This window comes from Phyllobates terribilis, unplaced genomic scaffold (genome assembly GCF_046119375.1).
Source record: "Phyllobates terribilis strain yellow unplaced genomic scaffold, ASM4611937v1 Scaffold_5__5_contigs__length_657084704, whole genome shotgun sequence".
Taxonomy (NCBI): Eukaryota; Metazoa; Chordata; class Amphibia; order Anura; family Dendrobatidae; genus Phyllobates; species Phyllobates terribilis.
The window spans coordinates 599,288,063-599,314,830 of NW_027362765.1; the positions used below are offsets into that span (position 1 = coordinate 599,288,063).

Here is a 26,768-nt window from a genome sequence, read left to right on the forward strand (position 1 = left end):
CTTTCCACTTCCTGCCGACTCCAACTCAAAAATATCTCCGGATCCACACATTCCTGAACCACGAATCTGCAAAAACACTAGTGCACGCCCTCGTCATCTCCCACCTCGACTACTGCAACCTCCTGCTCTGTGGCCTCCCTTCTAACATTCTCGCACCCCTCCAATCTATCCTAAATTCTGCTGCCTGACTAATCCACCTGTCCTCCCGCTTTTCCCCGACCTCTCCTCTCTGTCAATCTCTTCACTGGCTCCCCATTGCCCAGAGACTCCAGTTCAAAACCCTAACCATGGCATAAAAAGCCATCCACAACCTGTCTCCTCCATACATCTGTGACCTAGTCTCCTGGTACTTACCTGCACGCAACCTCCGATCCTCACAAGATCTCCTTCTCTACTCCCCTCTTATCTCCTCTTCCTACAATCACATACAAGATTTCTCCCGTGCATCCCTCCTACTCTGGAACTCTCTACCCCAACATATCAGGCTCTCTCCTACCGTGGAAACTTTCAAAAGGAACATGAAGACAACTCTTCCGACAAGCCTACAACCTGCAGTAACCACTGCTCTACCATACCGCTGCACAACCAGCTCCACCCTCACCTACTGTATCCTCACCCATCCCTTGTAGACTGTGAGATGTCGCGGGCAGGGTCCTCGCTCCTCCTGTACCAGTCACCAACACATTTTGTTCAAGATTATTGTAATTGTTTTTGCTATGTAAACTCCTTTTTCACATGTAAAGCGCCATGGAATAAATGGCGATATAATAATAAATAATAATAACACTCCATCCGGCCACTAAGTGACCATCACTGCTCAAGACTAGGCAGACCTGAGATGACCTTTTCTTTCCCAACCTACAATACGTCTTTGTTCCTCTGCTTCAATACAAGATCATTAAAACCTTAGCATTTTTTGACTGCTAGAAGTGTAAACAAAGCCAGGGAAATGCAAACATGCATCTATTTAGTGATACATAACCAAATATATTTGTAATGTTTGACATGGTAACATAGTAACTTGTTGAGAGAGGAGATTTGTGGTATATCGGTTTAGTTCTTGGCGCAGAAAGCACTTGCATAGAACCATCCAATTATGCAATTCTACAATGAGAAGTATTTAACCCTCATGCTTGAATTGTTACACAGTTGTTTCTTGCCCAACCAAACAACCAAAATGGAGACTTAAAGTACCACATAAAGATAACAAATCAATTATGTTACAAATCAATATACTATATAAGCAAAGCTACTATAGGTGTAGTCAGGGTGGCTGACACAATTTGATTCAGTACACGTCATCCCTGAGCCATGTTGTTTCATGGCATATTAAAAACACTGGATATATTTTTTTCTAAACATTTGCTAAATTTAAAGAGTCCAAATAATCAGAAACCTACATACTTTTGTACTACTTGATCATCCTGTACATATCCCAAAAATGTCAGTACCCTTGTATAGCTGTGAATATGTCATTAAAATTCAACCAACATATGATAATGTATGCATTGTGGCATTAACAAACTCAAAGGATTGGTAGGTTTACATTTCCCCTATTAACATTTACATTTAGCCAAGTTGAATATGTGTGTGTTGGTGGGGGAATGCTGAATGGTGAAATAAGAGGCTACCAAAAACTGGCAGTTTTACCAAACAAAACCCATTCTGCCCAAATCATGTTGGATTCTCTCACCACATCTGTGCTGTGTTGTCTGGAGGACTACAAATTCCAGTGAGTCTAAGCGAGGCTGCTGAGTGGAGCGGGGTTCTGCATTCTAAGTACGGGGTTGCAGGTAAGTACATAGTTAAACATAATATCATAGTTTAACACAAGCGCATAGTTTGGTGTTTTCCTTATTAGCCTTCCATTGTTTTTTTTTACTTTTATCTGTATGGTTTATCCCCATTTAGTATGTGCTCAATGGACAATGCTATCAGGAGTGCGTCTTGTGAGATGTATGCATGCCTTTACCAGCCGTTTGAGGGTGAATATATCTGAGCTCAATGTCAGCGAGTTACATGTTTGGAAGCGCAGGTACTGGATAAGGAGCATTGCAAACCTGGAGAGGAGATTAGAGCTCACTGAGCATACGCTGGCTGGGGCCAGTGATATGGAGGAGGTTGGAGGTGGGGAAGATCAGGACCCAGAAGTAGGTAGCTGGGTAACAGTTAGAAGAAGGGGTAGGTGGAAAAGTGCCAGGAAGCCCAGTCCTAATCTGGCACAACCTAGTAAATATGCCTGTTTGGCTGATATTAAGAATGCAAGCCTAGGATTAGGATCACTACAGCAGGACGTTGCTCCTAGCAACCAGGAAAACGACTGCTGTAGGAAGGAGGGAAATAGGAGAGCAGCAAAGGCCAGACAGATGTTCGTTGTAGGGGACTCTATAAATAGGAGGACAGAAAGGGTCATTTGCTGCCAAGAGCATGAATGCCGAACAGTGTGTTGTCTGCCTGGTGCGACATAATGCGGATTATAGACAAATTGCTGGGTGGGGCTGGGGAAAATCCATTGGGCATTGTAGACATCGGTACTAATGACAAAGTTAGAGGGAGGTGGAAGGTCCTTAAAAATGATTACAGGGAACGAGGAGAGAAGCTGAAGGCCAGGACCTCCAAGGTGGTGTTTTCAGAAATAATGCCGCTGCCACGAGCGTCACTAGAAAGACAGGGGGAGCTTAGGGGGATAAATATGTGGGTTAGAAATTGGTGCAGGAAGGAAGGGTTTGGTTTCCTGGAAAACTGGGCTGACTTCTCTGTCAGCTACAGGCTCTATGGTAGGGATGAGTTGCACCTCAATGGAGATGTGCAGCTGTGCTTGGGGAAAAAAATGTTCAAATGGATGGAGGCGCTTTTAAACTAGGACCTGAGGCGAGGGAGGGTAGTTGTGCTAATAAGGGGATAGATAGAGTAGACGGAGAGAGACAGTAGGGGTTAATGAGAATTTAGGGGGGCTGGGATATGCAAGAAAAGTATGTTGGTGAATAGAAGAAACAAATCTGCTAATAGTATTAAATGTCAGCTGGCAAATGCAAGAAGTCTTGCAAACAAAATTAATGAACTGGAGACTCTTATGTCGGTCATAGAATACGATGTGGTGGGCATTACAGAATCCTAGCTGGATGAAAGCAATGACTGGGTGACAAACGAAGAGGGTTACACTACATTTAGAAAGGACAGGAAAGACAAAAAAGGCGGAGGGTGTGTATTTTCATTAAATCCAACTTAAAACCTGTGCTCAATGACGATATTGGGGTGAGCTTTGACAACGTAGTGTTAGTATGGGTTAATGTACATGGGAATGAAAATAATGGAAAGCTGCTAATTGGAGTTTGTTGCAAGCCGCCTAATATAGCTGAATAGGTAAGAGTATGAAATGCTGCAACAAATTAGAAAGGCAGCAAATAATAATAGGGTACTTATTATGGGGGATTTTAATTTCCCAGACATTGATGGGGACATATAATGTTCTGGTTGTGCTAAAAGTTCTTCTATGCAATTCAAGACAATTACCTCTCTCAGTAGGTAGATGAACCAACCAGGGGAGGTAATCTGCTGAATCTGGTCCTGTCAAATAGACCAGATACAATTTCAGATCTACAGGTCAGGGAGCATTAGGGATGCAGTGATCATAATATAGTAAGTTTCAATGTAATTTTCAATCAAACATTCAAAAGGAGAAATGCAAAAACCTGGAACTTTAGGAAAGCTGATTTCAACAAATTAAGGGAAGAGCTTAATCGGGTAGACTGGGACCATATCATGATAACTGGTGATACCGAACATAAATGGGGCATGTTTAAGGAAAAACTAATAGAATCCTGTAGAAAATTTATATCCTCTGATAATAAAATGTCCAGGAATAAAAAGAAACCATTATGGATAAATAACACAGTACAAAGTTTAATAAGACAAAAACAAAGGGCATTCAAAATCTTAAAGGCTAAAAATACAGAAATTGTATTTCAGAAGTATGAAGATCTAAATATGCAATGTAAAAAAATAAATCAAGCTAGCAAAGTTAGCTACAGAGAAACAAATCGCTAGCGACATTAAACTAAATCCCCAAATTTTTTATAAATATATCAATGCCAAAAAGGAAAAAACAGATGGTCGGCCTCTTAAAAGATGATAATAACAAGATAATTCTAGAGGACAAACATAAGGCTGAGATATGAAACAGGCATTTTTCATCCATGTTCACCAACGAACCGTCAGTTCCAGGGATCTTTCAACAAGGCAAAAATCAAAGTTCACCACCTGATATTAACTAGCTTAACACAAAAAGAAATACACCTGTGTCTGAGCAAATTAAACAGACAAATATCCTGGTCCAGGCTGCATTCATCCACGATACTGAGGGAATTGGGCTCAGTAATTGACAGACCGCTGTATCTCTATCTATGTTCACACACGTTGTGTTTTGCTGCGTATTTTGCAGCAGATTTTGATGCAAATTTTCAGCTGCGTCTATGAGAAACCAGAATTCACTGTTCGCACATGTTACTTTTTATCTTCTGCGTATTTTCTGCCTTACGTGCGTATTTGGAAAATAGAGCATGTCACTTTTTTCAGCGTTTCTGCAGCAGAAAACGCACCTGCATTTTTGCTGCGTTTTTTCACCCATAAGAAGTAATGGGTGGCCAAAAAAACGCAGCAAAGAAACTAAACAAAACCTGCGTTTTTTATGCAAGCTGTTTTCCTGCCAGAGAAAAGTTAGCAGCAGATTTGCAGCAGAAAAAAACACGTGTGTGAACATAGCCTTAGTGCATGTGCGCACGATCAGTATTTTGTGCAGAAATTTCTGCACCTCTTAGCAGCAAAAACGCTACGGAAATTCCACATGTTTTTGGTGAGTTTTGATGCATTTTTGCCTGCGTTTTTGCCAATGGATTACATAGGAAAAACGCAGGCAAAAACGCACAAAGAATTGACATGATTTAAAAGCACATGAAAGCCTGTCAAGAAAATGACTGATCATCTGCACAAGTCTTCAAAATTCTCATAGGCAAAGCTGGCATAAGGATTAACATGCGTTTTTGTGGCAGATCTAGAGACGATAGGGGAGCTTAGGGACAGACACAGGGTGGTGTCAAGAGGTGTCCCTTCCCTCGTTCCCTACCGCTAGGGCCCTCCTCCTCCCCCCTTATTATACCATTGTATCCGTGTGTTGTGCCGTCCGCCGGACATCCCCATGTCGTCCCGTGATATTAGGTTTACGTAATCCAAGAGAGACTTCTAGGGACAGGGACAGATTACTATAACCTAAGTGTATGTTGACACTGAGTTTTTGGAGCAGGAACTGAGTGGAAGTTATCAAAATCCTCCTCAAAAACTTGGGAGCTTCCACTCCAAAAACTAAGTACAAAGACTCATTGTGCACATACCCGTACTAGACTAGAAATTTATAGTGAGAGTTGGTGGGAATCTGGGAGTTTCAATCACTTAGGAGACTCTGAGGAGGATCCAGAACAAAATTTCAAGTGACAAAGAATACACCAGGATTCTCAACCTCTGAACCCTAGGACACATCTACAAGCATGAAAAATAGTCCCTCCCCATTGAACATCCATGAAAACAAGTGGGAGACACCTGTGATGAAATTGTATAACATTGGCTTTAGTGTGACAGACAAAGTGGGCTAAACAATGGAATGTGCCACAAGATGGCCATCGCAGGTAAAAATATTCACCTAGAAAAAAAGGTTACAATGCACAAACATATGCGAAGGCAACTTTAAAATAAGCCTGTCTTAGAAACCAAGCTTACCTCAATGAGCAACTTAAAGGGAACCTATCGCAGTGTACATGCAGCCTGAACTGTGGACAAAATGGTATAGAGAAGGAGATTATATATAGGTTTGTTGGAAAAAATTCAGTATAACTTGTATTTTATTCAATGATATCCCTGGTGTTTGTATGTATATGAGTCCAGAAGGTGGTCTTACCCTGTGGTTGACAGCGATTTGCTGTATAGTCATACAGGGAAGACTGTCAATCACCGATTAGGACTCACTGGAATCATATGCATAAACACAAAGGGAATTCAATGAATAAAATACAAGTTTTACTCAAACTTCTCTCCCAAGAATGTGTATCAATCTGATCAGTTACTTCTCTATAACACCCTACCTGCAGATCACATACCATTTTCAACATGACAGGTTCCTTTAATACATTCTTATGGAACCTTCTGTGGCATAAGGATGCATTTTTCTTTAACTTGCATTACTGCTCAACAGTATATTTCAGAATATGAACAATATAATCAAGAAGCAGACAGATTATTGCAGAACAGCCAAACGTAAATGCTTAGGAAAATAATAGAAAGATTCCATGTCTTATTGGGCTTAGCGAGTGTTCCCAATGTAAAGTGGTAAGTTTATGGTAGTGGTGGTTTGTTTTCCCAGTCAGCAGCTAGGCTAATTTTGAGCATGATATTTTAGGAATTATTCTCACCTCATTATAAGCTGAAATATTATTGTTTATGTATTTTATCACGTAATGTTCCAATAAGCAGGGAAGTAATCTCCCTTGCTTTTGCTCATTATTTGTCAGAAGACATACCATAATATATGATAATGTTTTGTTCCAGATGAAGGGGTCAGTCTGACCCAGAAACGTGTTGCTGTGATACATTGTAATAAAATATATCCATCTTTTTAAATACTACTTGCAATTGGATTGTCTCTCATCAACAGCACAGCAGTGTATACTGCTCCCATGCCATCCACCTCGTGACTTCCATAAGCCTCTACCATAAAACATGAAATATACATAGGTGCTTGCTGGGCATCTTTCCGTAATGTAAAGAGATAATCCTATAGAGCTGAACATCTCCAAAAATAAAACCTCTAGTGTGGAAAAATCCTTCAATAAACTATTAAAGTGTAATGTGTCATTTTAGAGAAAAGTGATCTATTAACACAACAAGCACTACTTCCTTATGTCTCTGTAACAGGGAATGGCAGTCTTGTGATAGAGATTTTCTCTTAGACCATAACCAATTTAAAAGGGTATTCCCAGGTGACAAAAAAAACACACTATATGAATTGTGTGTCCCGCCAACCTCCTTAGATTTCCTTTAGCTCCCTGAAGCCATCCTTATGGTCTGTTATGGTTTACCTCTTGAACTTCCTGCCAGCTGTCCCTCCCTGCCTCTAGACTACATTCTCCAAAAGGTAGAGTGATCTGGCTTCTCTGCCATAGTTGTATCTGTCCACAGCTCACACATTCCCAATTTCGGTGTCCACCCACAAAACACTATCCTGAGACTTTGACAAGGTCTCAAGATGGATAAATTGTTGCCTGCATAGTTTCTCCTTCCTTTCTAACACTTCTGGTTCGCACTGTCCGGAGACTGTTCTGCTCTAAATGTTACAGGAGATTACATTTGTTTCACACAGGCTCAGTGTACTGCAAAGGAGCAAGGAGTCATATAATGTATTATTTTATTATAAATGTAACATAGCACTCTGGAACACCTCTGCACTCTCCCTACTCTCCCTCTGAGTCACTCACAACATGCAGAGGATCACTGGCCACATCCCCCATGACATCACTGCTCAGAGCTGCTGGCTGAGCCCTGCCCTCTGCTTGCTGAGCTCTCTGCTTGACTGATAGTCTATGTTCTGTTCAAAGCAGAGTCAGGAAATCCCTGTACTCTTTTCTTTGAACAGACATTGAGGAACAGGAGTTCATATGTGATAGCTCAGGATCAGGGCAGAATTTTAACAGCAAGTAAATTATGAAGATTCTTTAATTCTCCTAAGCTTTAAAAATGGTTTAATAAAAATGGTTTAATAAAATCTGTGTGTCCCAAAACTCCTTTAACAAAAAAGTTTTTTCAGGGGTGTATTCAGACAGTGTACTTAAAACCACATAAAAAAAGCATAAAAGACTGCATACGGTTATGATTTAGCTTTATACTGTTGAATCCTCATATCTTGAATATACTCTAAGGCTGCGTGCCCACAAAGCATTTTCCAAGCGTTTATGCTGAGGAATTTACACAGAATAAACGCTTGGGAAACGCTTGATAATCCGTCCCCCATAGTACCCAATGACAAGCCGCAATGTCAATGCCCATGCTGCGGATTTTTCTGCAGCATTTATGCTGCGCTCAAAAATCAGCAGCATGTCCATTAATTTTGCGGACACGCAGCGTAATCGCCGCCATTGACTTGCATTGGACCGCGTGACATCCGCATCACTACATGTGCACAAGCGGATATCACACGGTTCAATGTGCGGATGGTACCCAGGTCTGGAGGAGAGGACACTCTCCTCCAGACCTGGGTACCATAGAAACTGTAAAAAAAAGAATTTAAAATAAAAAATAAAAGATTATACTTACCTTCTGATGTCCTCCCGGTGTTTTCTCCCCTCCGTCTGGTCTGCTGTAGGGATCGCGGTGTTGTGAAGGACCTGCCATGACGTCATTGAGTCATGTGACCGGTCCTTCACACCACCGCGAGCCGCCCAAGACACCGGACGCAGCAGAGAAAACACCGGGAGGACATCGGAAGGTAAGTATAATCTTTTTTTTTTTTTTTTTTTTTTTACTAATTTGGTCACACTACTATAAATCCATGCCGGTTGCACGGATTTTTATAGTGTGAACAAGTTGTCAAGCACTTTCCAAGTGATGCTAAAATCGCTTGGAAAAGCGCTTGATAATCCGCATGCAGAAATGCATGCAAAAACGCTTGACAAACGCTTCTACCTGGCAGGAAAAACGCATGTAAAAACCGCATGCTTTTTTCCTGCCAGGGAGTTGAAGAAAAAATATGCAGCATTTCTGCATCGTGGGCACATAGCCTTAAGCTCGCTGTATACATTAGCTAGCTGCCACCCAGCAGCTATCTCATCTGACTCTCCCACACACAGGGGCGCTCAATCTTGTGTTCCCTATCAGAGAGCTGTTGCCAGATGTCTCTGGAGTCGGCTTATCTTTTTGTGAACAAAAGGGTTGACAGCCCTACATAGTTACATGACACTATTATACTTAAGATATATTGATTGTATTGGCTTTATTAGTGCAACACTAAAGTTTTGTCTTAGGCTTAGTGTCCACGATGCAGAAATTAAGCAGAAATTTCCCTGAGCATTTCTGCATCTCCTTGGCAGAAAAACGCATGCAGTTTTTACTTGCGTTTTTGATGCGTTTTTGCCATGCGTTTTTCCAATGCATTGTATAGGCAAATATGAATGCAGAAACGCACAAGAATTGGTCATTTCTGGATTTTTTCTGCGAGTAAAATCCATGCAGAAAAAATCCTGACCATGTGCACAGAACTTGCAGAATGTCATAGGAAGTCATGGGATAAGGTATGCAATGCGTTTCTGGAGCGTTTCCGCGCTGCAAATCTGCACCAAAAAACGCATCGTCGGCACACAGCCATACACGCAAAACTGTAGACCGAACTCACTCACATCGGCGGGCTTGGCCGACATTAGTTTAATGTGTAACGTGCCTTAAACAAGAAAAAATGTTAGTATTGCACTTGCAGCTGTTAAAGACACATGATGGTTGATTAAATCAGCCATCATCTTCCAGGAAAGATGCGGTCTCTGTGTGGGAGCCAACATCAAAGTCAGGGACAGGACCTTTGACGTACACTGTGTGCAGAATTATTAGGCAAGTTGTATTTTAGAGGATTATTTTTATTATTGATCAACAACTATGTTATCAATCAACCCAAAAGACTCATAAATATCCAAGCTTAATATTTTTGGATGTTGGAGTGATTTTTTTAGATTTGGCTATCTTAGGAGGATATCTGTTTTTGCACGTAACTATTACTGTGCAGAATTATTAGGCAACTTAATAAAAGCCAAATATAATCCCATCTCACTTGTTTATTTTCACCAGGTAAACCAATATCAGTGCACAAAATTTAGAAATAAACATTTCTGACATGCAAAAACAAAAAAATTAGTGATCAATATAACCACCTTTCTTTATTACGACACTCAACAGCCTTCCATCCATAGATTGTCAGTTGTTGATCTGTTTTTGATCAACATTGCGTGCAGCAGCCACCACAGCCTCCCAGACACTGTTCCGAGAGGTGTACTGTTTTCCCTCCCTGTAGATCTCACATTTTATGATGGACCACAGGTTCTCTATGGGGTTCAGATCAGGAGAACAAGGGGGCCATGTCATTATTTTTTCTTCTTTTAGACCTTTACTGGCCAGCCATGCTGTGGAGTAGTTGGATGCATGTGATGGAGCACTGTCCTGCATGAAAATCATGTTTTTCTTGAACGATACCGACTTCTTCCTGTACCACTGCTTGAAGAAGTTGTCTTCCAGAAACTGGCATTAGATCTGGGAGTTGAGCTTCACTCCATCCTCAACCCGAAAAGGTCCCACAAGTTCATCTTTGATATCAGCCCATACCAGTACCCCACCTCCACCTTGCTGGCGTCTGAGTCGGAGTGGAGCTCTCTGCCCTTTATTGATCCAGCCTCTGGACCATCCACCTGGCCCATCAAGAGTCACTCTCACTTCATCAGTCTATAAAACCTTTGAAAAATCATTCATAAGATATTTCTTGACCCATTCTTGACGTTTTATCTTATGTTTCTTGTTCAAAGGTGGTCGTTTTTCAGCCTTCCTTACCTTGGCCATGTCCCTGAGTATCGCACAGCTTGTGCTTTTTGATACTCCAGTAACGTTGTAGCTCTGAAATATGGCAAAACTGGTGGCGAATGACACTTGGCAGCTTCACGCTTGATTTTCCTCAATTCATGGGCAGTTATTTTGCGCCTTTTTTGGCCAAAGCGCTTCTTGCGACCCTGTTGGCTATTTGCCATGAAATGCTTGATTGTTCGATGATCACTCTTCAAAAGTTTGGAAATTTCAAGACTGCTGCATCCCTCTGCAAGACATCTCACAATTTTGGACTTTTCAGAGCCCGTCAAATCTCTCTTCTGACCCATTTTGCCAAAGGAAAGGAAGTTGCCTAATAATTAAGCACACCTTATATAGGGTGTTGATGTCATTAGTCAACACCCCTCCTCATTACAGAGATGCACATCACCAGATTTACTTAATTGGTAGTTGGCTCTCAAGCCTATGCAGCTTGGAGTAGGACAACATGTATAAAAAGTATCAAAGTGATAAAAAAAAGCATTTGCCTAATAATTCTGCACGCGGTGTACATGTACATCAAAGGTCATGAAGGGGTTAAAGGTATATATATTCAAAGTATGAACACTGCTAATGTTTTTAAACTTTTGTCAAATTTCTAATATTGTCATAAAAACAAAAACATATTGATCTAAATTCACCATGATCATAAAATATAATGTGTCAGGAAAAAAAAAACAATCTTAGAATCACTAGGATATGCTGAAACATTCCAGTGTTATTGCTACATAAAGTGACTCGTCAGATTTCAAAAAGTTGGCCTGGTCACTAAGGGGTTAAGCACTATTTACATTGAGATTACTACTACATCTGCTGGTAAATAGTGTTTCTGAAGGTGAAAGGTTCCCTTTAAAGGGGTATTCCCATCTCCAAGATCCTATCCCAATATGTAGTAGGTGTAATATTAATGATATTGGCAAGTACCTCCAATTAGAAATATAGTATATTTTTTTCTGATTGGCTATGTCCATTTCCTCCTGTGCAGGTATCGCAGGACCTTAGGTATCTATAGTTAGCAGTGCATGCACATGAGGTAAGCGACATAGCGAATTAGAAAAACTATACTACATTTCTATCGAAGGTATTTGCTAATATTATTATTATTATTACACCTACTACACATTGGAATAAGATCTTGGAGATGGGAATACCCCTTTAAGTGATGGCATAAAAGTGATTAGAACTTTGGTGAGGTCACAGCAAGGCAATCTATGGGCAAGCAACACCAACCCTTCTTTGCTTAACGTGCCTCCATTAATAGGTAGCTACATATGAGTCTTGGGAACTCAATACTCCATGGATGTCACCAGCACAACACAGGTATGGTGGTCTGGTGGATGTCTTGTCAAACATTTGGTGTTGGCAAGACATCGGGCAATCTGTTGCCAGCTAAACCATACCATATCATACCTTTCAAAACTATTTGGACTCCAAGCAATATGTTTAACAAAAGCTGAAGCTTTATGGAATTTCCTCTTTGTGAATGTACGTTTAAAGAAAGGCAGACAAAATGCAGGGAAGCCATACCATATAACATCATTGTAAGGGTATGCTCACACTGGCGAATAGCCATCGCATAACCCAGATGAGTGCTATCTGATATTTCATTGTTATGCTATGGAGCCATGCCGACTAGCATCTTTTTTCTCACGCTCAGTCTGCATAAAAAAAATTGCTGCATGCTGTGATTGGCAGTGTATATCGGATGGTGCGCACCCATACAAGTCTATGGGTGCGTGCAAAACATCGGACTGCACTTGGATATCATCCGAATGCAGTGCGATATACACCAACTTACAGAATGGAGAAGATGAAGCAATTAAGTTCTCCATCTTTACCGCACGAGAGAATCGGATCACAGTAAAAATCACACTGAGGGTCATTTACATATAGCATCCGATTCTCTTACATGAGAGAATCATCGGATGCTTTACGCTGGTGTGAGCGAGCCCTAAAGCTAGTCACACACACACACAACATTTTTAGTGGAAGTCCATATCTGTGAGGACAATACAACTGGATGGACAGGTTGGATTTTTACATGTCATAACTCTTTTCCTCTTAAGACCACCATACATTTTAGGTAGCAGTCTACTGAACAAACCTTTGGCCAACAGCTATTTTTCCTGCCTTCCCCATACACAGAATGCTCGTCTCACCAGAGTGTCCCTGTGTCATCTACGTGAGGTGCTGCCAGACTCCTCGGCAGTGGCTTATCTTCTGTAGAACAAAAGTATCGTCCACGAGAAATTCAACAAGCAAGATTCTTCTCATATTATGTCAAGGGAGAGTCGAGAGGCTATGCATACACAAGACTATTGGCGGGTCTAGTGTGTATGGGGACCTTTAGATAATCGGTGGGTGAGTTCTCCAGACTGATGACAATTTCTCTTCACACAAACAAGCTTATTTGACTGACAGACATATAAATGGGAAAACAAGGCAAATAGCTGCAGGCTAAACAGTCATAGTATGTTTATGGCCAGCCAATGGGGCCCCATACACAATAGCTGCTGGTTGAAGGATGGTATAACTCAATCTGTCGAGGGAGTGTTGGGAGGCCCCCATACACATTAGAATGTAGGCTTAAGCCCCCGTCTCACATAGCGATATCGCTAGCGATATCGCTGCTGAGTCACGGTTTTGGTGACTCACCAGCGACCTCACCAGCGATGTCGCTGTGTGTGACACTTTGCAACGATCAGGCCCCTGCTGTGAGGTCGCTGATCGTTGCAAAGTGTCCTGGACCATTTTTTGGTCGTTGGCCTCCCGCTGGCCAGCACACATCGCTGTGTGTGACCAGCGGGACCAACGATCTGGCTGGTAACTATGGTAAACATCGGGTTACTAGGGGCACGCGCGCACTTAGTAACCCGCTGTTTACCATGGATACCACTCTGCTACTGTGCGCGGAGGCTCCCGCGCACCGTAGCAGAGTGGTATCCATGGTAAACAGCGGGTTACTAGGGGCCCACGCGCACTTAGTAACCCGATATTTACCATAGTTACCAGCCTGCTCCTGCTCGCAGCAGGCTGGTAACGGGAGCAGGACATCGTGGAACGATCCTTTCCACGATATCGCTGCTCCCCTCATCGCTGGTGAGCCTGCCTGTTTGACAGCTCACCAGCGATGTATTAGCGATGCAGCAACGATCCCTGACAGGTCGTATCGTTGTCGGGATCGCTGCTGCATCGCTTAGTGTGACGGGGCCCTTAGACTGTCGGTATCAGTGGGATCAGACTAAATTTTAATGTAATTCAAACCTGGCAAATGTTAGTTTAATGTGTATGGGGGCCTTAAGCCTCTGCCTACACAGAATTGGCTGATAACAGGGTACAATAGACTACAGTCACCCAAATGTGTAGACTTTTTATAAATAAACTGTAGACAAATTGTATAATTAACTTCACTTAAAATTTGTGCTGTTAGCCAACAGCTCTGCTTCTTTTACTGCAGCCTAGCAATGAATGAGTTACCTTATCCTTAAACATTAACCAGAACCTATTGTGCAGCAGGAAGATAACACACAGGAGCAAAACACACATAAAAGGAGCAAGCAGTGCACCAAGGAGAGAAAACCTGCAGGTAGAACACAAATCCATGAATAAGTCTACTGTGCAAATGGAATAAATTCCACAGGACAGAAACATCCTGGCAGGCCACAAGTTAACTTTCACATTGCCACCTTGCTTTCTAAAGAGAACAATAAAATATATCTACAGTATATATACAGAGAGAAGAGAATGGAAGCAGCACTGCAATGGAAATAAGTGAAAGATGTGGACTTTATTCACCCAGATAGGTGCAACATTTCAAACACACACACCCCGCGTTTGATGTCATAGCTTCCGATTACAGGAAGACCAGATCTTATATGTTGTTGCATTGTATATCCATAATATATATAGCACAGACCAAAAGTTTGGACACACCTTCTCATTTAGAGATTTTTCTGTATTTTCATGACTATGAAAATTGTACATTCACACTGAAGGCATCAAAACTATGAATTAACACATGTGGAATTATATACTTAACAAAAAAGTGTGAAACAACTGAAAATATGTCTTATATTCTAGGTTCTTCAAAGTAGCCACCTTTTGCTTTGATGACTGCTTTGCACACTCTTGGCATTCTCTTGATGAGCTTCAAGATGTAGTCACCGGAAATGGTTTTCACTTCACAGGTGTGCCCTGTCAGGTTTAATAAGTGGGATTTCTTGCCTTATAAATGGGGTTGGGACCATCAGTTGTGTTGTGCAGAAGTCTGGTGGATACACAGCTGATAGTCCTACTGAATAGACTGTTAGAATTTGTATTATGGCAAGAAAAAAGCAGCTAAGTAAAGAAAAACGAGTGGCCATCATTACTTTAAGAAATGAAGGTCAGTCAGTTCGAAACATTGGGAAAACTTTGAAAGTGTCCCCAAGTGCAGTTGCAAAAACCATCAAGTGCTACAAAGAAACTGGCTCACACGAGGACCGCCCCAGGAAAGGAAGACCAAGAGTCACCTCTGCTTCTGAGGCTAAGTTTATCCGAGTCACCAGCCTCAGAAATCGCAGGTTAACAGCAGCTCAGATTAGAGACCAGGTCAATGCCACACAGAGTTCTAGCAGCAGACACATCTCTTCAACAACTGTTAAGAGGAGACTTTGTGCAGCAGGCCTTCATGGTAAAATAGCTGCTAGGAAACCACTGCTAAGGACAGGCAACAAGCAGAAGAGACTTGTTTGGGCTAAAGAACACAAGGAATGGACATTAGACCAGTGGAAATCTGTGCTTAGGTCTGATGAGTCCAAATTTGAGATCTTTGGTTCCAACCACCGTGTCTTTGTGCGACGCAGAAAAGGTGAACGGATGGACTCTACATGCCTGGTTCCCACCATGAAGCATGGAGGAGGAGGTGTGATGGTGTGGGGGTGCTTTTCTGGTGACACTGTTGGGGATTTATTCAAAATTGAAGGCATACTGAACCAGCATGGCTACCACAGCATCTTGCAGCGGCATGCTATTCCATCCGGTTTGCGTTTAGTTTGACCATCATTTATTTTTCAACAGGACAATGACCCCAAACACACCTCCAGGCTGTGTAAGGGCTATTTGACCAAGAGGGAGAGTGATGGGGTGCTACGCCAGATGACCTGGCCTCCACAGTCACCAGACCTGAACCCAATCGAGATGGTTTGGGGTGAGCTGGACCGCAGAGTGAAGGCAAAAGGGCCAACAAGTGCTAAGCATCGCTGGGAACTCCTTCAAGATTGTTGGAAGACCATTTCTGATGACTACCTCTTGAAGCTCATCAAGAGAATGCCAAGAGTGTGCAAAGCAGTCATCAAAGCAAAAGGTGGCTACTTTGAAGAACCTAGAATATAAGACATATTTTCAGTTGTTCCACACTTTTTTGTTAAGTATATAATTCCACATGTGTTAATTCATAGTTTTGATGCCTTCAGTGTGAATGTACAATATTCATAGCCATGAAAATACAGAAAAATCTTTAAATGAGAAGGTGTGTCCAAACTTTTGGTCTGTACTGTGTGTATATATATATATATATATATATATATATATATATATATATAGTTGCCACAAGAGACATATCTATAAAGAAACACCTACAAACTTTACATTCACTATTAGAGATGAGTGACTTTCATTTTCACATTGGTGGAAGTCAGAGATGTCGGACCACTGTCAGTCAATATTTTTGAGCATAGTAAGTCGTTTAAAGAGAAACCCAGAAGTCGTCACCAGAAAGCACTCTTTTATTTACAATGTTCTGTAATGACCTTTTAATACAACATTCTTAATAAAAAAATATACAAAACCACACTAATTACCAATGCGCAGCTGGACAGTAAAGATCCGAATGCTGCAGCTACCACACAAGTGCTTTAGCTGCTTCTTTTGGCCATGTTAGTGGAAGAGGCCACACAGTTTCTCCTCGCAGATGGATGTAAAGGTCACAAATGTGATTCTGCTTCCCGTCAGGAAACAGAACAATGCATAAGGCAGCATCTCACCCCTCCCCCAGTAGGGACATGTCCTCAGCACAGAATAGAAAGCACATAAGTTATTCTGGATATAACCTAACAGTCAATCTAAACAGGACCAGCAGCAATAATGATATTAAATTACCTAAGAAATACTTTTGACGTGTATTTTTATTTTTTTTTCATCTGGATGGACAGTGTGGATCAGTGTGCGCAGACGTACCACATGAAACCATTCCTGGTCTACTACCTGATGTAAATGTTGCCAACACTCCACAATGGACCACTGGCCACAGAAACAGACAAAATGTATGTTGGTATCCAGGGCGAGCAGGTGACTGACCAAAGAGCTCTGCCTGAATTCTACAGGGGCTGAATGTGTTTTAGGCCTCAGATAAATCACACCTCGCTCCTTTGATTAATATTAGTGTAATCTAGCAAGCAAAAACGCAACATTATTTGCATGACACTGCCTGTCCTGCAGAACACTCTCCAAAGAAAAGAGGCAGAAAGAGACCCCCAGACTCAGCTACACAACAGACAGCTGCTTACAGGGTCAGATTTCAGAGATTTCCCCAGGGGAGAAACACCGCAGGCTTGGGGGGAGGAGGAGTGGGGCTTACAGACCTGCCACTTCTTAGAGCAAGATGACCACTGAAACTCCCAAGACAAATCCCGTCTTGGCTTGTAATAAATAGTAAACCATGTTTATATAGTGGTGGCATTTCATACAGAACTTTGCACTTTAAGGGTATATCCATATGCAGCAGATTCGTTTTTGCGATTGAAAACTAATCCTATTTAACTAGAGTTATTTTACCAACAAACACAAATTTCTACAAGATTTATTCCAATAAATGAGACAGTTACAGAAATTTCTGTAAGAATTCTGCAACATGAAAATCCACCCTTAGGGCCTCATTCTGATGGCCATAACGTTACACATTTTAGAATCTGTATTATGGCTGCAAGAACTGTGACAATATTCCCTTTAGATTGACTTGAGAACATTTTGCAGCAGATTTTAATAGTATGATCTGCATGATTTTTGCCATGCAGATCACTGCAGTTTTTAATCCCTAGCATGTCAACTCTAACAGATCCAAATCAGCAACAAATCCATAATGAATTTCAATAAACAATTTCGCAGTTTACTTAATGTTGCATATTTTCTGGCAATTGTCTGGTTCCGAAGCAAATTTCACAAGTGTGGATTTAAATCAATGACATTTTTTTTTCAGTTTCTGCAGGAAGCGAGCACAGAGGTAAATCTGAATAGATGCCTATATTCCTGTGACGTTGCTTAGAAAATAATCCATAGCAAATTAGACGCGTGTTGACTTATGTTTAGATTTACATTTTGTTGCTTCCTCTAGATTTGTCTGTTCCAAACCTATTCAAATTCCAGGAGCCAGGTAGTCAATCTACCTAGCAGTTTGCATCTGGTGCCTAGATTTTTGCGAAGCCATTGCATCTGTACCATTAGAATCTGACATACACTGTTTATAATACATATTAGCGTTGGCACAATAAGGGCTCAATCACACAGCAGTGATGTGGTGCCATGTGGTGCTTGCCTGTGCCAGTATACCCTGCTTCTAGAGACTAGTATCTTTGTAAGGTAGAATATGATGTGGTCTGCCATAATTTGGTTTCTCATTTGCCACCATGTAAAATCAAAAAGGTATAAAAATGTCCATGTGCATTAAAGCGAACCTGTCACCAGAAATAATGCTATTAACCTGCAGATATGCATGCGGTTAATCTTCAGGTTAACAGCAGTATTATGATGCCCGGCGCCTGCACGCAGCCGAATGCAACAGGGAGAAAATTAACTTTTTTCTGCTTGCCAGCATTTCGATTCAGTCAAGGGAGGAGGGGGGGGGTTGCGCCGGTTCAGTCACCACTCTGAGTATACAGATGTAACCGCAACCTCGGCACTGATTAACACTCCCTCTGCATTGGGGCCGGCTGTCAGTCAGGGCAGGGGGCGCGGTTACAGCGGCCGCTCTGTATTTTCAGAGTGATGACTGAACCCACAGCGCCCCGACCCCATGACTGAAACCGAATGCTGGCAGGGAGAATAAAGTTAATTTTCTCCATGCTGAATTCGGCTAAGTGTGGGCACCGGGTAGCATAATAATGCTGTTAGGCTGCGTGCCCACAAAGCATTTTCCAAGCGTTTATGCTGCGGAATTTACGCAGCGTAAACGCTTGGGAAACTCTTGGTAATCCGTCCCCCATGGTCCCCAATGACAAGCCGCAATGTCAATGCCCATGCTGCGGATTTTTCCGCAGCATTTATGCTGCGCTCAAAAATCTGCAGCATGTCCATTAATTTTGCGGACACGCAGCGTAATTGCCGCCATTGACTTGCATTGGACCGCGTGACATCCGCATGACTACATGTGCACATGTGGATATCACACGGTTCAATGTGTGGATGGTACCGACGTCTGGAGGAGATGAGACTCTCATCCAGACCTGGGTACCATAGAAACTGTAAAAGAAAATAATTTAAAATAAAAAATAAAGATTATACTTACCTTCCGATGTCCTCCCGGTGTTTTCTCCCCTTTGTCCGGTCTCTTGCACTGTTGTGAAGGACCTGCCATGACGTCATTGAGTCATGTGACCTGTCACATGACTCAATGACGTCACCGCAGGTCTTTCACACCACCGCGAGCCGCCCAACACACCGGACGGAGCAGACAAAACACCGGGAGGACAACGGAAGGTGAATATAAACTTTATTTTTTACCATTCTTATATTTTTTTTTTTTACTAACTTGGTCACACTACTATAAAACCATGCCGGTTGCATGGATTTATATAGTGTGAACAAGTTGTCAAGCACTTTTCCAAGTGATGCTAAAATTGCTTGGAAAAGCGCTTGATAACCCGCATGCAGAAATGCTTGCAAAAACGCTTGACAAACGCTTCTACCTGGCGTGAAAAACGCATGTAAAAACCGCATGCATTTTTCCTGCCAAGGAGAAGCGTAAAAAATATGCAGCATTTCTGCATCGTGGGCACATAGCCTTAACCTGCAGATTAACGCCATATCTGCAGGTTAACGGCATTATTTCTGGTGACAGGTTCCCTTTAATAATAATTAGATAGTTTAATGCATTATAAAATACAAGGGGCCCTGGTTATTTATCACATCAGATATAGCCTACCTCTTGCTACAACAGTAGGTACAATCTATTTTTCACATATACTAACAATAAGGTCATGTTCACACGTTCAGTATTTGGTCAGTATTTTACATCAGTATCTGTAAAAAACGGAGTCTGGACATATGCGCTGATGGGGGCCATAAACCGCAATGGTGACGGCAGAGCGAACTTGCTCTCTGCCGTGCACTTTTTTCGGGAGTGTACACCCACAGGAGGCGGACACTCAGACGTAGGCTGCACGTTGGCTATGCCGTCACCATTGTGGTCTTTGGCCCCCGTCCAGACCCCGTTTTGCATGGAATTTTAGGACGTATGCCCCGACAGGGACACAGAACGCAATATGAAAGCACCCTAAGCCAAAATCAAGAGCAGAACAATCAGAGGAAAAGTATAATAGAAACGCGTCACCACTTTTACATTTTTCACCCACTCCTGGCTTTGCCTTACAATTACTTATGTACAATACTGCCCAAATACTGAACGTGTCCCAAGCCTTATATCAGGATCTTTCACCCCAGTGTATGCTCAGTTCTATTATTCCTCATGTAACTTACTGAACCATTTTAAACATTAGAAACTAATCATACAAGCTTTTTTACTGCTTCTTCTGCAACCCAATACTTAAGCATCTGAGATCCCAAAAAGAGGGTGAGATAGCAGTGCCAATGTAAAATACCTTACATTAAAGAAATGTATTCATATTTCTTATAGCTCAGTGTTCCGCAGCTTTATAGCTGATATATCAACCTTGCAGGGACCTTCATTTATACGTAGCCTCTAGTATTATACCACTGAGAAAGAATAGGTGTACTGAAAGTGTCTTAAAATTAATAAAATGGTGTTCCCAGAATCACAACTTTTCACACACATACAGCATAGATGAGCAAACTCAACCATCGCTCTGTTGACATGGAGGACACGTGACCCCAAAACTCATGACTGGTGAAGGTCCCAGAGGTAAGATCACACTGGTCAGACACATCACTGTTCCAAAGAAACGGTGATTCTAAGAACATTGCATTGATTTTAAAAAATATCATCCTATATGAAAAAAAACGCTTTTTATTAACTTTAGCCACTTAAAAACTATACTGTTTCAATAGATTAGGACATCCTTTGTACTACATGCTGTTAAAATCTATTTTATTTCTCACTCCCTTCTTATACTGTAAATCAAATAGACCCTGTAATAATTAGGGCTCAGCAAACATTGAATAATAATCCGACAAGAGGAAATGGACCCCTTACAATAATGTGATTGAAAACAATGCCAAAACTTTATTAATAATAAATGCCAATAAAATACCATAAAAGTCTAGAGTGATGTGAATGTAAATAACAAGAAGTTGAAAAACTGATGGCAGTATACTAAAAATAAAGAAACATTCATGTAAAGGTGGGCAGCAAGGTAGCTCAGTGTTTAGCACTGTTGCTTTACTGAGGTTCAAATCCCACCAAGGACCACATCTGCAAGGAGTTTGTATGTTCTCCCCGTGTTTGCGTGGGTTTCCTCCGGGTTCCTCCCACACTCCAAAGACATACTGATAGGGAATCTAGATTGTGAGCCTTAATGGGCACAGTGATGATAATGTCTGTAAAGCGCTGTGGAATTAATGTTGCTGTATGTAATATAAATAGAAGGTACATCAAACCACAGAGAGCAGGTTATGTTAGCTACAAGTCATTTTGAACTTGTCTGCTCTCGGTTTTTAGGAACACCTTAGTGTGGTCTATTGGAAGTCCTGCTGCTGGGACACCTGTAACCTGTGGTAGAACCTTGCAGCAACAATCCTGCAGCACCACTAAAATTCTCATGGTGGAAGTACTTGTTCACCAGCTTAAAGGAACCAGTTGAATATGGAATCTAAAAGGCAATGTTTCCTGTTCAATAATAGGCAAATTATCTCTGTTGCAGAGAAAAAAAGAGGGAAAATATTGGTCCATTTAGACGTGATAATCATTATCATCAGGGAACGATTACGTAGAAACGCTTGTTCTCGAGTATTGGCTAGTCTAAAGAGGCGGAAAATCACCTGACGAAAGAGCAAAACGCTTGTTCTTTAGGTGCAATGATTTTTAAGCCTGCTTGAAAATTGACCTTATTAGTAGCATATTATGCCATTTAAACAGGTGATGTGCTGGCGATAACATTCTATGAGCACAGAACATTTGTAACCTGCCTTAACAGGCCAGTAAAACACCACCAACCAGCTTGTTTAAAATGAGGGCCATATCTTGCAAGTACCTTTCCTAGGTTTTATTTACAAGAATGTTTTTTTTTTTATTCTGTGATACAGCTGAATTGCATACACTGTTCTCATCAATGGCCCATTCAAGACAGGCTTGATCAGCCAATACGATAAATTGTCTGTTGCCAATATCCACTGTGGCTAATAATGAGAAGACTAAACGAGAGACCCTTCTAAATATTTGCCATTATCTATGAGAGTTGTTTCGTTAGATTTTTTTTTTCCAACCAGACAGCCTCCTTAACAAATCAAGATTATACGAATTTATCAATGAAACACATTTCATGACAGTAGTACAAAAGAAACCCAACATTGTTTACTCAGAATTCCATGAGGAAACTGCAGATTCTTACACGCTGTACTAGCAAATGATTTTCTATACAAATATTTTTGGACTTATGAAACAGTATAGTTATAAAAATAGATATAGCTAGGAAACAGGCAGCAATTCACAAAATACTGTTGTATATTCCTGACTATAATGTAAATGAGTTAACAGGCTTGTTTACTCGTTCACAGCATATTAAAACAGGGGAACACATTGCTAAACTCAGTTATCTCCCCCCCCCCCATTTAGCCTCCAAGTCACAAGTGCTCTGCTGCAGACCTTGCTGCTCAATGTGCCTTTTGTCTGGAGGCTGGTGTTTCAACATCCTAGTCTTGGAACACAAGAAAAAAAAGGGGGTCAGCACAAGTCTTCTGTCATTCATAAACCTGAATCAGTGCTCAGTGAACACCAGTCTCTCCTCCCCCTTCTCCACAGAAGATTGATGCCACAATATAACAAAAACACCCCAGCCTCCAAGAAGGCACAGCACCAAAACCTGTCTGCCAACCCTGAGCGGGGTGAGAAAAGAAAATACTCAGCCACCACACTCAGTCCTATGGCTCCTAATTTAGTGTCCTAGAAGCCAAAAAGTGTTTGTATGGGGGATACGTACAGCTAAAACAACTGATAAATGGGAACCTCAAATGAAAATAAATATTAAAATGACCAAAATAAAGTGTTTTGGTCAAACACTTTAGCAGTATATTTTAAAGGTTTCATTTAGCAAAACTATCAAAAAAAGTAGTAGTACTTTTAGCATATGCCACATTTAATGTTTCCCTTTCCAGATCCAACATTATGCTGTATGATTATCTCTGACCGACCATTGAAGTCTATTGTTATTTAGAACACAGTTGCTACATAGAAACTGTTAATAAATGATCATTTTCCTATGGACATATTTTGGTCATTATTTTGTATTATTATTTAAAAGTGAAAAAAGAGAGAGAGTAAAACCAAACTGAGCAAATCTTTCTATTGTGCTTTTTGTGTGTTAAGGTTACATTTCTAATTTTGGCTAAGTCTCTGTTTACATCTGTATCGCAGTTTGCGTTTATGACACAAACCTTGATGCAGTCCTGGAACCAGCACACAATCCAAATAATAATATTAATAATAATTTTATTTCTATAGCGCCAACATATTCCGCAGCAGTTCACAATTAAGCCTGGACATGTACAAACAATAAAGACATCACAAAGTAACATATAGTTCAACAGTAACAGGAGGCGTGAGGGCCCTGCTCGCAAGTTTACAATCTGTAAACCCCATTGGCTTAAAATATAATCCAGAATTTTGACAGGAAGAATAGCACTGCGCTTCTGGTTTTGTCTTACAAACATTGATGCAAAATACTGATAAACACATGCCTACATGAAAATGGTCTACATTAGTTACACTTTGGGCCATAATGTTGTGTGAACATAGCCTAACTTTTACATATAAACAATACAGGTAGGGATGCATCTAAACTTTCTCCTTTGACAGAAGATTCCACAAAAGCAGATCTCAGTCTTCCACATATGTAAACAAATAAAAGCGTGCGATCCCTGGAAAACCATATATTAAAGACATTTCTTTTTGTAGTCTCACGTGAATTTTGCTGCCAGTACACCATCCAAAAATCCAAGCTGTAAATTCTGGCCTGAATGGCAAGGCATGAATTCCAAAGTCAACATCCATAGAAATAAAGTAAAAACAGCACAGGGAAACAGAAGGCACTAGCAAGCTAATAGACAAGGTATAAAGCACAACTATATCATGAACACCTTTTACTTCTGAAGGGCCCAACAGGACTAGACAATGTCAAATGCCCATTTTCTATCACACCAGTTGAGTAGATACCATTTAAAATAAAAGAGAAGAAAAAAAAAAAAACACACAACACAACCCACATACTTGGTTATTTTTCTTCACCGCTCTCATACCATCTCTTTGGAAACCTCTGAAAGAGCATTTGTTCAGGCTGCCAAGTTAAATCCTCCTTTCTCATGTCAAGGCTTTGAAAAAGCAGTCAGAACACCAGCTACACTGAGATCTACCGGCGTAAAAGGAGAAAAGCAATTCCTTTGGCACCATAGAACCATTAAGCCTTTTGCAGATTATGAACTGAAGCACAAGAATATCCACTCTGCTCAACCAGACGGTAATGCAGTCTCATGGTGGTACTGTACATCATACCTACAGCTCTGCAATGCAAGCAAGATGTGTGTGTATTAGGCAAAGGCTGTCCCCAAACAGGGTTTTTTTTTCTACATATTTAACTGAGCATATTGTATGACACTTAAAGATATATTATTATTCATAATAATAATAAATATTTAAAAAGCTCTTGGAAAATATTAACACTAATAACGATAAATAATAAAATAACATTGAACAAATGCTTAATTGCCTTCCTTACAGTAAATTATCAGAATAAAATAATTCTGTAATCCAGAAGTCTCTAATAAGGGAAAGAAATGCGTATATTGATCTAATGGCAGATCTTACATCCACAGAAGCCACTCACACTGTCATTCACTACTATTATTTAGCACAACAGTGCAGTGCCCTGACCATACACAGTGACTATACACATAGTGACCATATATACTGAACTTCTGTGAATAGGCCTAGATGGAGGGATAATGAATGGAACGTGTAGCTGAATGGTTTCCCAGGGCACACAGGGTTAATCACATTCTGGCAGTGAGTGCAGACATTAGGGGAGCATTTTCAGAAAATACACCAGTAACTATCAGCTGCTTTGGTGTAAGAAAAGTTAGGCCAAGGGGAAGGGGGTGGGGGTAGAGGAGGGATTTTTAAATCAGTTCACAATGTAAAAGTTTGGGTGAAACTTTTTTTTCAAGGCTTCTGCTCCACTGGGAGTAGACAATATATACATTTTAAGTCTGATTGGGGGGGGGGGGGACACATTCCTTAAGTGTTTTAAAAGGAGCATTTCTAGAGGCAGCTAAATCACACACTGATAGTCCTGGGAAGGGGGAGGGATTCCTAAGAAAGCAGAGTTCCTTTTCAAATCCCTTTCCACCTCTTATGCTAGTTTACTGGGACATCTGTACATCCAAACATGGTACAGGCTGAGCCGCTTCCATTCTGCACCTGAGCAGCCTCGGTGCAGCACAGCCATCATAACAGACACCATTAATATTAATGACCAGCACGATCGCCACCATTGCACAAATACACACAAGCACAATGAGCCTGAAGCATCAGCCAGCAGGAGAATCCACCTCATAGCCAGTGATGTCAGATCCAGCTGCACTACTGGCACCAATGTGGCCACAGACCATGGGGACACTGGGAGGCCGCCAGCACAGCACAGGTTAAACGCTTGCACCACACAAGCCTTGCACAGGAACTGCTTGCCCACTAAGCTAACAATCAATTGTGCCAGGCATCGCAACAAAAGGAGAACCAGCTCATTCCATACATGTCCAGGATGCCAGGGGCAACTTTCTCCAAGGCAGCACAATGCCCAGAGACCCGCTGACCTTACAGCCTGCTGGAAGGAATGCCTGGCATGCCCACGGCCACGGCCACCCTGCAGGGCACATCCACAGCGTGTCCTTCCTTCCACAGGATCCCCACGATCCTTCCATGATCCATTGTTTGGGAGAACCTCTCATGGAGGTGTGAGGAGAGAGGAAACTTACCAGCTGAAGGCAGGAGAGCGGGCAGCCTGGCAGCCCCGTCAGCACATGCACAATATCCCCTGGTTTGCTGGGCACATCTCAGCCTGGCACTGCACTTCCTCCCCCTATTCCTGCAGCTTTCCGTCCCTTTTTTGCCCACAGACAGTAAAAGGAGCTCAGTGTTAGTGGGTGAGTAAGTGAATCAACTAGCAGGGAGCACAGTAAGTTGAAGTGTCAAATTACATAGCCTATTCTATTACCATGCCTGCCGGTGGGCGGGAAAACCCGGGCTGTGCTCCAGACTGGAGCTGGAGGAGGACGCACGACATGACTGGAGCTGGACTCTGCTGCCTGTGATACAGCAGGTGGATGGCGGAGTACCACACTGCAGGCACCTCCTATACAGGAGCTACACGGGGTGCAGAGAGCTCATATACAGGAGGCACCTCATATACAGCAGTCACCTCATATACAGGAGGATCCTCATATACAGCAGTCACCTCATATACAGGAGGATCCTCATATACAGCAGTCACCTCATATACAGCAGCTACCTCATATACAGGAGCTACACGGGGTGCAGGGAGCTCATATACAGCAGTCACCTCATATACAGCAGTCACCTCATATACAGGAGCTACACGGGGTGCAGGGAGCTCATATACAGCAGACACCTCATATACAGCAGTCACCTCATATACAGCAGACACCTCATATACAGC

At 41.7% G+C, this 26,768-nt stretch overlaps 1 protein-coding gene across 6 annotated transcripts in view; it reads right to left on the reverse strand.

The window, feature by feature from the left end:
* The window catches only part of ZMIZ1 (zinc finger MIZ-type containing 1), a 479,207-nt gene extending 452,877 nt beyond the window's left edge, over positions 1 to 26,330 (reverse strand). For 3 of the 6 annotated variants that reach the window (XM_073686023.1, XM_073686024.1, XM_073686019.1), the window contains exon 1: positions 26,068 to 26,329. The gene's annotated coding sequence lies outside the window, so the exon portion shown is untranslated. Of the gene's footprint in view, positions 1 to 24,307; positions 24,588 to 26,067 lie in introns of those variants that run through there. The other 3 variants (XM_073686020.1, XM_073686021.1, XM_073686022.1) reach the window with 2 other exon arrangements.
* Positions 26,331 to 26,768: the final 438 nt, after the last annotated feature.